At 41.6% G+C, this 8739-nt stretch overlaps 1 protein-coding gene across 2 annotated transcripts in view; it reads right to left on the bottom strand.

The window, feature by feature from the left end:
- Positions 1-732: 732 nt before the first annotated feature.
- CDK14 (cyclin dependent kinase 14) overlaps positions 733-8739 on the bottom strand; it is a 324587-nt gene continuing 316580 nt past the window's right edge. For both annotated transcript variants that reach the window (XM_065629053.1, XM_065629055.1), the window contains one exon: positions 733-5005. The gene's annotated coding sequence lies outside the window, so the exon portion shown is untranslated. The remainder of the gene's footprint in view (positions 5006-8739) is intronic.

The following is an 8739-nucleotide window of genomic DNA, read 5'->3' as shown; positions in this document are numbered from 1 at the left end:
GGTACCAAAAAAAGCTAGAAGCAGTGGAAAGGAGGAGAAAATATTGAAGGCACATATTGATTATATTCAATGTGAGTGAGAACTTGCCTATCTAATGCTATAATCCACAAATAAAAACAGGTTAAGAATCCAAGCAGAACATACTCATTGACTGCAATAAATAGCCAAGTATAAACAGGTGTAAAGCATACTGCTACATCAAAGTTGTGAAAAATGTATATTGTATGTCTTGCCTGATTTTCCACCAGAATTATCAGGTTTTTATGTCAAAATAAATTGCAATAAGCCAGAGTTTATTTTCCATACAATGATATACATAAATCAGACCTTTTTTTTTTTTTTCAGAAAACTGGCCCTTCTACTACTTCAATTAAACCCCAGTGTACTGTAAATAGGTCCCTTGTCACACATATAACAAAATGGAGACACCAAATAATTAACTTACTAACTAGTACGGATAGAAATGTGAGGAACCTTGCCTTGTGTAGCTAGCACTGCCTTGTAGTTTTGATGAAGCTTGTGTTTGACTGAATCAGTGCCTAATCTTTTCAAGTAAATACTGTTTAGTGCCTGCCTGCTTCCAAGTACTTTTCATTCCTTAAAAATCTGTTGTTTACAACCATTTCCTTGTTCATTTTTTTTTTTGAGGACAAAAAGTGAAAGAAAGGCTTTATTCCCTAGGTTAGGCCTAGATCACATATACAAGGGAGAAGAGAGATTCTGCTACGCTTTATTCGATATGATGTTACAAGAAAACAACGGTTACAGCTGACAAACCATTACATCTTTCATAATACAGACAAATTACAAGGTGTAACAAATAATGCGACATTTATTTTACTGTACTGCTTACTATGCCGTTCTTCTGAAGTATATATATATATATATTTAATTACATTAACATTGTTTTCATGTACCAGCCCTCCCCTTTTTATTTGTTAAAAAAGAACACTTCTTAGTGCACCATACAAAAATCCACATGGAAGCTGGCAAGCAGGGATTTTGTATGCAGCACCATTGAAATGCATTTTTGGGGATGGGAATTATTAGTGCATCCTTTACTTTTAGATTTTTTGCTTATGTGAAAAATGCAAGGCAGTAACATACAGTCACTCCACTTAGATGCTGGTAGGGGAGAATATTGTTATGCTCCGTAATGCAACGTAATTCTAATGCAACGTAATTCTGTTTGTATGGGGTGTCTGCATTTTACTCCCCAGTCTGTACAGCCGAAATGTGTTATATAACAAAGATTACAAACCAAATAAGATTCACAGATGAGTATTTTGTATATGAGCATACCAGAGCATTGACTACACATTTGGTTGCGTGCACGGACACAGAGCACACAGGGCTGGATGTCACCCACCAGCCTGCAGGGAATTTGTTGTCCTACCTTCTTTGCCCAGGGAGCTGAAGCACAGGAACCCTGCGCAGCAAAGCGAAAGTGAAGACCCTGGTGCCTCTGTCTGCTGCAGATGGAATTTTCAGTGTTGCATGTACTAACGACTTAGCCTAAACCGTGGTTCTGATTACAAACAATAGTGAGAATTAAGAGGACCCAGCCGATCCGGGACACTGCACAGCCACATAGTGTCAGCATTATTGGAGCAGCCTGACTGGTGTGATGCCTGCTGGGTGTGGATTAGAGCTGATCTGAACCCAGGAGGAGAGAGGACCAAGCCATCTCCAGCTGGTTGACTTGCAAAGTCAGGTTCTGTGAACGTGAACTTGTAAGGAAACTCCATATTGTCCAGACCATCTCTATCACCAGCTTCCCTTCCCTTTCCCCTACCCCATTCACTTAATATTAGATGTCTTACAGAGTTAGAACATGCTCTCCTACTTTTATGTGTCTACTACGCCTGCTGCTGCGTGTCTGTTCCCCCTCCTCACAGCAAAGCCACATCCTCTCAGCATCATCAGGAGGACCTGCTGGGGCTCAGGCAAGCGGCAGGAAAGTGAAAGTTGCGCTGCTGCCGGCCATTGACTCTGAGCAAGTCCCACAGTTTCTCAGGGTCTGTGTCCTAGAGACTACTGGTCACTTAAGCTCATTTTTTACAACTGACAGCAAGAAACACTACATTCCTGGCACCTGCAGAACTTCTGGAAGGCCAGGCTACTTCTTCTTGTCCCTTTGAAGATTCTGTGGGGAACCAATTTGGGAAGGATGAGAGAAGAAGAGGGTAACATTACTGATTTTTGCTGAAGCTGTCTCAAGAGCACTGGTGGGGTTTCAACAGTCCATTCTGCAATACTGAGAAGAGCTGTGGGAAAAACCCTACTTCTGCAAGATGCTGGAGAAGTGGACAAGCTGTCAGGGGGTCCTAACTGATGGGTGTCAATCTGGCTAACCAGGCAGGGAAAGGTTCTGCTGGAAGGAGAAAGAGAGAAATAAAGCTGTACTTTCAGTTCCCTGGACAAACGTGCTTCTACTTTCTCAAAAAAACCTGGATGGTTCCCAGCAGATTCAATGTTGCAGAAGAGTAACTTGCAGCGCTCACACGAATGGCACCAGCTTGCTGAGCCTAGATCCCCTCAATGCCAGGAGAACATCCCCAGGGCCCAGCGCCTCCGCGGAGAGCTGCAAACCCAAGTCACCGCAGGCAATTGGGGTGCCCAGGAGGCAGGTGCATAAGTAAGAGATCCTGGTCACTCCTTAATTGATCGGTAGCTGAGATAACCTCACCACTGCTGGAAATCAAGTTACTATTTAGGAACATACATATTTATCCACTTTCCTTCAGGCAATTGAGTTTGAAGATTTTTGGACCAACTTTATTTCAGTGGTTGCTTAAAAGTGGGAATGGGGCAGAGAAGATAACCTCACATGCATGTGTGTACACACACACACACACGAAAACACATACATACCTTAAGCAAACACTGTACATGAGTCACTATGGATAGTAATGTGCTAGGCTTGTGGGAACAGTTGAGGAATTCCTCTCTATATTAAACCTTCTGATGTTTAGTTGAGCAGCATAATTGCTTGCCTCCCAATTTATGCTGCCAAGTAGATGCGTCTATAAAACTACCCTTATATTCCTAATTGAAATCTTTTGTTACAGTTTCAAAAATTCTTCAGATTTTTGCAGCAAGTTTTTTTTCTAAAAATAAGCTAATTTTAATCATCAAACTGCACACGATTTAAGTAGCAAAGATAATGTATAAAAGACTTTTCTCTTACCAAAAAAGAAACATGAAACCCAAACAAACCTAGTCTAAGGCAGTTTCAGTGTGTGATAAATTTGAAAGTTCAGTGGTCACTTTTCCCCCCTCATAAACACAGGGGAAAAGCTGTAGTAAGTTCTAAATAGGATTGTGACTGAAAGTGGCTTTCAGATGGCTTTTACCAGATCCTGAAACACAGATGTCATTGGGGAAAACTGTCTTTTAATGGCTGTGCAAATATTGAGAATATTTTCACAGTTCAGCTCTTTGAAAGAGTAGACTCGTACCCTAGTTCATTAAGAGGCCCTTTGTAGCTACTTGCACATTCAAGGATTTGCCTTTTTGGGGGTGTTTTTTTCCTTATTAAACACTGCTGGAGTTCAATAAGATGGCAGTAGCACGAGTCCTTTCCCCTCCTTTTAAACACTGAAAACTAACCAAAGTGTTACCACACTTCTTAAAAATGTAATTCAATGCATCCAGCAAGCAAAAGATGTCAAATTTATGTGTAGAATAATATCGCCTAGCAAACATTTCTGTCTGAGCAGGACTGTAACTCAACAGTGGTTTTTGCACCATACCTGCCCTCTCTGAATGCAAAGCATTGTATATGGTCAGGGCAGTTTTATCACATCCCTGAACACAATGTTCTCCCCAACCAAAATGTAGCAGGGACTTCCTTTTCTAGAATCATACAACTTTGTTTTTTGCAAAGTTTGCATTTGAATGATTCATTCAGAAAAACTATCTAAAGACCCAGTATCTGGTAGTGCCTTCCAATCAGCTCAGAATACCTATGGAAAATAACTCGAAAGCTGCTTTGGTGTGGAACAGCAAACCGTTTGGGATAGGGAACATTCTCCACTTTGCTTTGTATGTGGCAAAGTAACACAGCTAGCTTTAATGGTTCCTTCAACAAAAGTTTTTCTGTACCTTAGTATCTGCCTTGAATTAAATAGAACCATTTCATCATCTCTGTTTTCAAGAAAACATTCCAAAAGGTAAATAGTGTGAGGAAAAACAAAGAGATGTTAGCCAAGACCCACAAAAGAAAGAAATATTCTTAAAGGGGAGAAAAACATAAAGAATTCCTTGTATATCTGTCAGCTGCCTACATCTCATCATTTTTGCTTTGTCTTTCTCACAGGCCTATTTTGAAAACTGGCATGCTACATAGCCTAAGCAGAGTAACCAAATGCAGAGTATTGAAGTAAACATGCAATTATTGCCATGTTTTTAAAATGGATATGAATGGTCTGAGGAGATAATGAAAAATGAAATAACCCAACAACACTCTGGGAATAATGGCAAGGTGCTGTAATTGTCAGCCGATCAGACAAGTTGGGCTTGCTCTGGCAGAAATAGTCTTCCCATTGGTTGCAAAATATGCACAACTCTCAAAGAAAACACACAGTCCTTTATGCTGCCATTGGCTTTTTTTTGTAAAGTCGTTACTGAAGAAGGGTGAACACCAAATGTGTTGTCTTACTGTATATAAGACATTGCTGGTGAAAAGCATAAAAAACCTTACAAAGATGCAGCACGGCAGTGGAAAATCAAAATCAAACACAAAAGACTGAAAGAGTACATGCCATGTATCAGTAAGCAAAAGCTTAATCTTCACATAAGTTCTCTGGAATCACAAGGTATCCAAATGCGTGCAAGGTTTTAAATAAATTGCAGGGAAAAAAAAAAAGGGTCTTGCCAGCTTCAATCTTCGTTTGAATGAAATCCACCATAGAGAAAGAAAGGAAACAGGCCGCAGCTCCTTCCTGGTGTTGGCCTCCTCATTAGGTTTTTGCTTCCCTCCTCCATACTGGTAAATTTAATCCTGTAAGGAAACAATACAAATTATTATAAGCCTCAGAGCAAAGGACAGACTTTCAAAGCACTTTAAGAGTTGATATCTCAAGAAAATGAACTTAAAACACTAGTGTTTTCAGGGTGGTTGCCTAAATGAGATATATTAATCCATATTCACATATCTCTGCCCCAAGTGCTAATCTTCAGAGGTGCCATCAGCACTCACATTCTCCATGGAAATTATAGACAGCCATAAGTAGACAGTTGGCTCTTCTAAAGGTGGTCACACCCCAGGAACGCAAAGGAAGGTTGCTAAATGCTGGCACAGCTTGAGGACTTTACGAGCTCTTTCTGCTCTCTTTCTCACAGAGTCCCTAGCGATCACCTTCACAGCAATACCTGCGACTGGTTTATGAAAAGGTCTCCTCGGCTTTGCTTCCCAAGAGTTATTTGAGGTGCCTTGGGGCACATCACGAACATTTCTGCAAACACAACCAGGTTATGGAGCTCCTTGTTGTGCTGTGTTTAAACATATTCACCTTTATTTTAGTGACTTTCTATTAAGAGGCAGATAACAAAAACCTCTCCTTTCTTATACCAAAAATAAACACTATATCAATAGCTTTGCTTACGTTGTCTTTCACTCTGGTGATGATTCCTGTTTGTATAGGCTCAAAGCAGCAATTAAGCTTGCAAGAAGGTACCGTGATGTTTTTGAGACTTACACAAAACAGGAGGCAGGCTGAGAACATGGGAAGTATTACTTTAAAACAAAGTATTACTTTAAAACAAAGTATTACTTTAAAATGAAACATCCAACAACTGCAAGAAGAGCCAGGTGAAGGCTAAATGAAGGCTAGATGGACTGGAGCCATCAGAAGGATTTTATAATTAACATATTTAACTCTTCATAAATGCCCAAGTAGAATTCTATGCCAGGGAATAAAGTGGGACTTTCTGAGAAATTCTGTAGTTGTCTGAAGTTCAAAATATATTTATTTTACAAGTGTTTTTAAGACTAAGGATTGTAACTACAGACCTGTTATGTTTTTTTAAAAGTTGCAGGAAGACAGTCAGCTATGGAGGAATTTCAGCACTTAAGAAAAAGAACACTGAAATATTCATTGAGCTTGGAACTGGTTTGTATTAGCATGTCCTAAAACTATTTAAATCAAACTGGATGCAGATGCCAGTGAATCTAGTCTAGTCCTCATTTCAAAAGCAGGAGAAAACAAGGCATCAGTTTTGAACTGCGTTTCAAGCATAAAATTTTAATTGTGGTTTTCATCAAAACAGCCTAATCTCTACACAACATCTAACTTTCACAATTTCCAGGGTTTGTGCTGTGGTTCTTGAGAGCTCTTTTTCTGCCCTTTAAGCACCAGAATACCTGAACTGGATTAACAAAGGCCTGTTCTTAATGATGCATGGCAGCATCTTGGGCCCTCTTGGAGCTTGGTCTACCACCTCTTCAAGTACTGCTTGGGTTGTTTCCTTAAACGCCTCCGGACTTTGTGTGGAATTTCTATTCCACATGAAAGTCCCACTTTGCCCAGGGTCCAGGGGCTTGGCTGAAGTGCCAATAAATATATATATATATATATTTTTTTAAATACATTAGAGTTGACCCCAGTTCATTTATCCTTCATAAGCTTAAACAAAAAAGCAGTGTTTGGAACACGCAGAGATTCACAACTGCTCAGTGATGACACACTGTAGAAAATATTCCTCAAATTCCACATTTCCCTTCCGTCAAAAGTGCTTTTTAGGGGTGAACTCTTTGGAGCCTCTTCCTTTTAAAAAAGCAGCTAGGGTCCCAAAGCTCCTTCCAATGTTGAGCTTGCATCTTCCCCCTCCACTCCACACACTACGGCTGTGGAAGGTTTGCAGTTTGGAAGCCACATCTGCCCAGGCCCAGAACAGCTGGCCTGATTTCAGGCTGAGCCCACACTGCTGGAGTTCAAGAGACTGGCAAAAGCAGCAGGGTCGTAAAGAACAGGTAACAAAATTAGGTGGATAAAAAGCCTCGGGATGGAGGCTTTTCCAGGAGTTACCGAATTGCTCAAACTTGAGAATAACTGCAATTACATTAATTACACATCACTTTTCCTTTCTATCGGTGGATCTCAGGACAATTTCTAAAGGAGGTGAGCATCACACTTCTCCCAGAGTTGTGCTACAATTTCCCAGTGACAATACTCCATTTTCTGACTTCCGGTTTGCCTCTGTAGACAAAGCTGATGACACATTCTCCAGGGCAGAGCCTGAGCCTGTGAAATGGGGAATACCTTCATCAGACGATTAGCACTTCTAGAATCGAGCCCTAGAACATTAAAAGCTTCCTTAGAAGTGAACAGCCTGACAGCTACTACCATTTAACACAGGGGAAAAAAAAACTTTGCATACTGGCAGACGCTGCCAGCACCAATGCAGAGCAAGGGCAGAACACAGAGGACCAAGAAAGGGTAGTGGAGGTTACATAAATGTTCAAGGGAGATTGCAACAAGTTTTTTGCTGAACCCCATTTGTTTTCCTGCTCTGGCTCAGTATAAGGCAGCTGGCAGTTTTGTGATCACAACTCCATCAGCTCCAGCTTTGCTTGGTCCCACTGTACCAGTACTGGAACTGGGGTAACTGGTCTCCTGTGAAGCCAAGAGCCTGTGTAACCATGTGGTGGGCAACACCACCTCCCACCTTCTGCAGAGGCTCAAGATTTAGGCTAGATCAAGCAGCAAACTCACTGGAAAATAAGATGATGTGATGACACATTTCCCCAGTGGTTCTGGCCGAGGAAAGCTAACAGACATCGTGCAGCTGGAACCAAGGGAGGGCTGGTGCTCACGGTCTCCCTGAAGACGCGTCGGAACGCACGGCCTGCCTGGGTTGGGGAGCCGCCTGCATGACGGACCAGCTGCTCACAGCAGCACCCTGATGGGCAGGGTGTTCTGAGGCTGAACCCTTGCTTTGGCTGCTGAGACAATTCCACTGCGTATAAAATCCTTATGCCATCTTTGACACAGCAAACAAGCCTGGTGATAAGGAATATATACACAGGGAATATGTAACATTTGCGTCTGAATCCCTAATTCCCTGAATGTTTATTGTCAATTCAAAGCAAGTCAACAGGTGAAATCCCTTCCCTCAGCCTCGGAGTGCCCCTGTGGAGTGCCAGCCCTCTCCCTGGCGATGGGGAATGGAGGGCAACCCATCCTGAGGCAGAGGAAAAATCTGAACACATTTACCACTTCTCAGAGGAGCCCTGTAATCACTGTGCTGTGGGACGGGAGATGCCTTCTCTTCGCTTTTGGTTTGTTTAAGGTGAGCCTCACACCAAATAGACACCTCCCCTAAACTGGAAGAAGAGTAGAGTGTCTCTTTGTCCACAGCAGGAAACCCTCAATAAAACGAAAAGGAAATTTTAGATTGGCATGAACCAATGTTTTTATAAAAAAGCATTGTTTCCACCGTGGGGCCCTTGAACTGAAACATCAGTTGTTCACACAACCAGGACCTGAGGCAGGGCCCTCCACACAGTGCTGCCGTTCAGTTCCCAGATGGCTCAATATTCCATGTTTGCATTTTTTAGGATATATTTTAGAAATATCCTTTCTTAGAATTTAATACATTTTCTGGATCATACAAGTCAAAGTTTTGCCTGGTGACTTGGCAGGTTGTGTTTATGGCCTCTGGTCACAGCTTTGCTTATAAAAGCGTAAATTGTTAAATGGAATATTTGCAACTTGTGATTTCCCAAGAACAAAA

This window comes from Caloenas nicobarica, chromosome 2 (assembly GCF_036013445.1).
Source record: "Caloenas nicobarica isolate bCalNic1 chromosome 2, bCalNic1.hap1, whole genome shotgun sequence".
Taxonomy (NCBI): domain Eukaryota; kingdom Metazoa; phylum Chordata; class Aves; order Columbiformes; family Columbidae; genus Caloenas; species Caloenas nicobarica.
The sequence above is the reverse complement of the archived record's forward strand: the minus strand, read 5'-3'. Positions and strand labels throughout refer to the sequence as shown.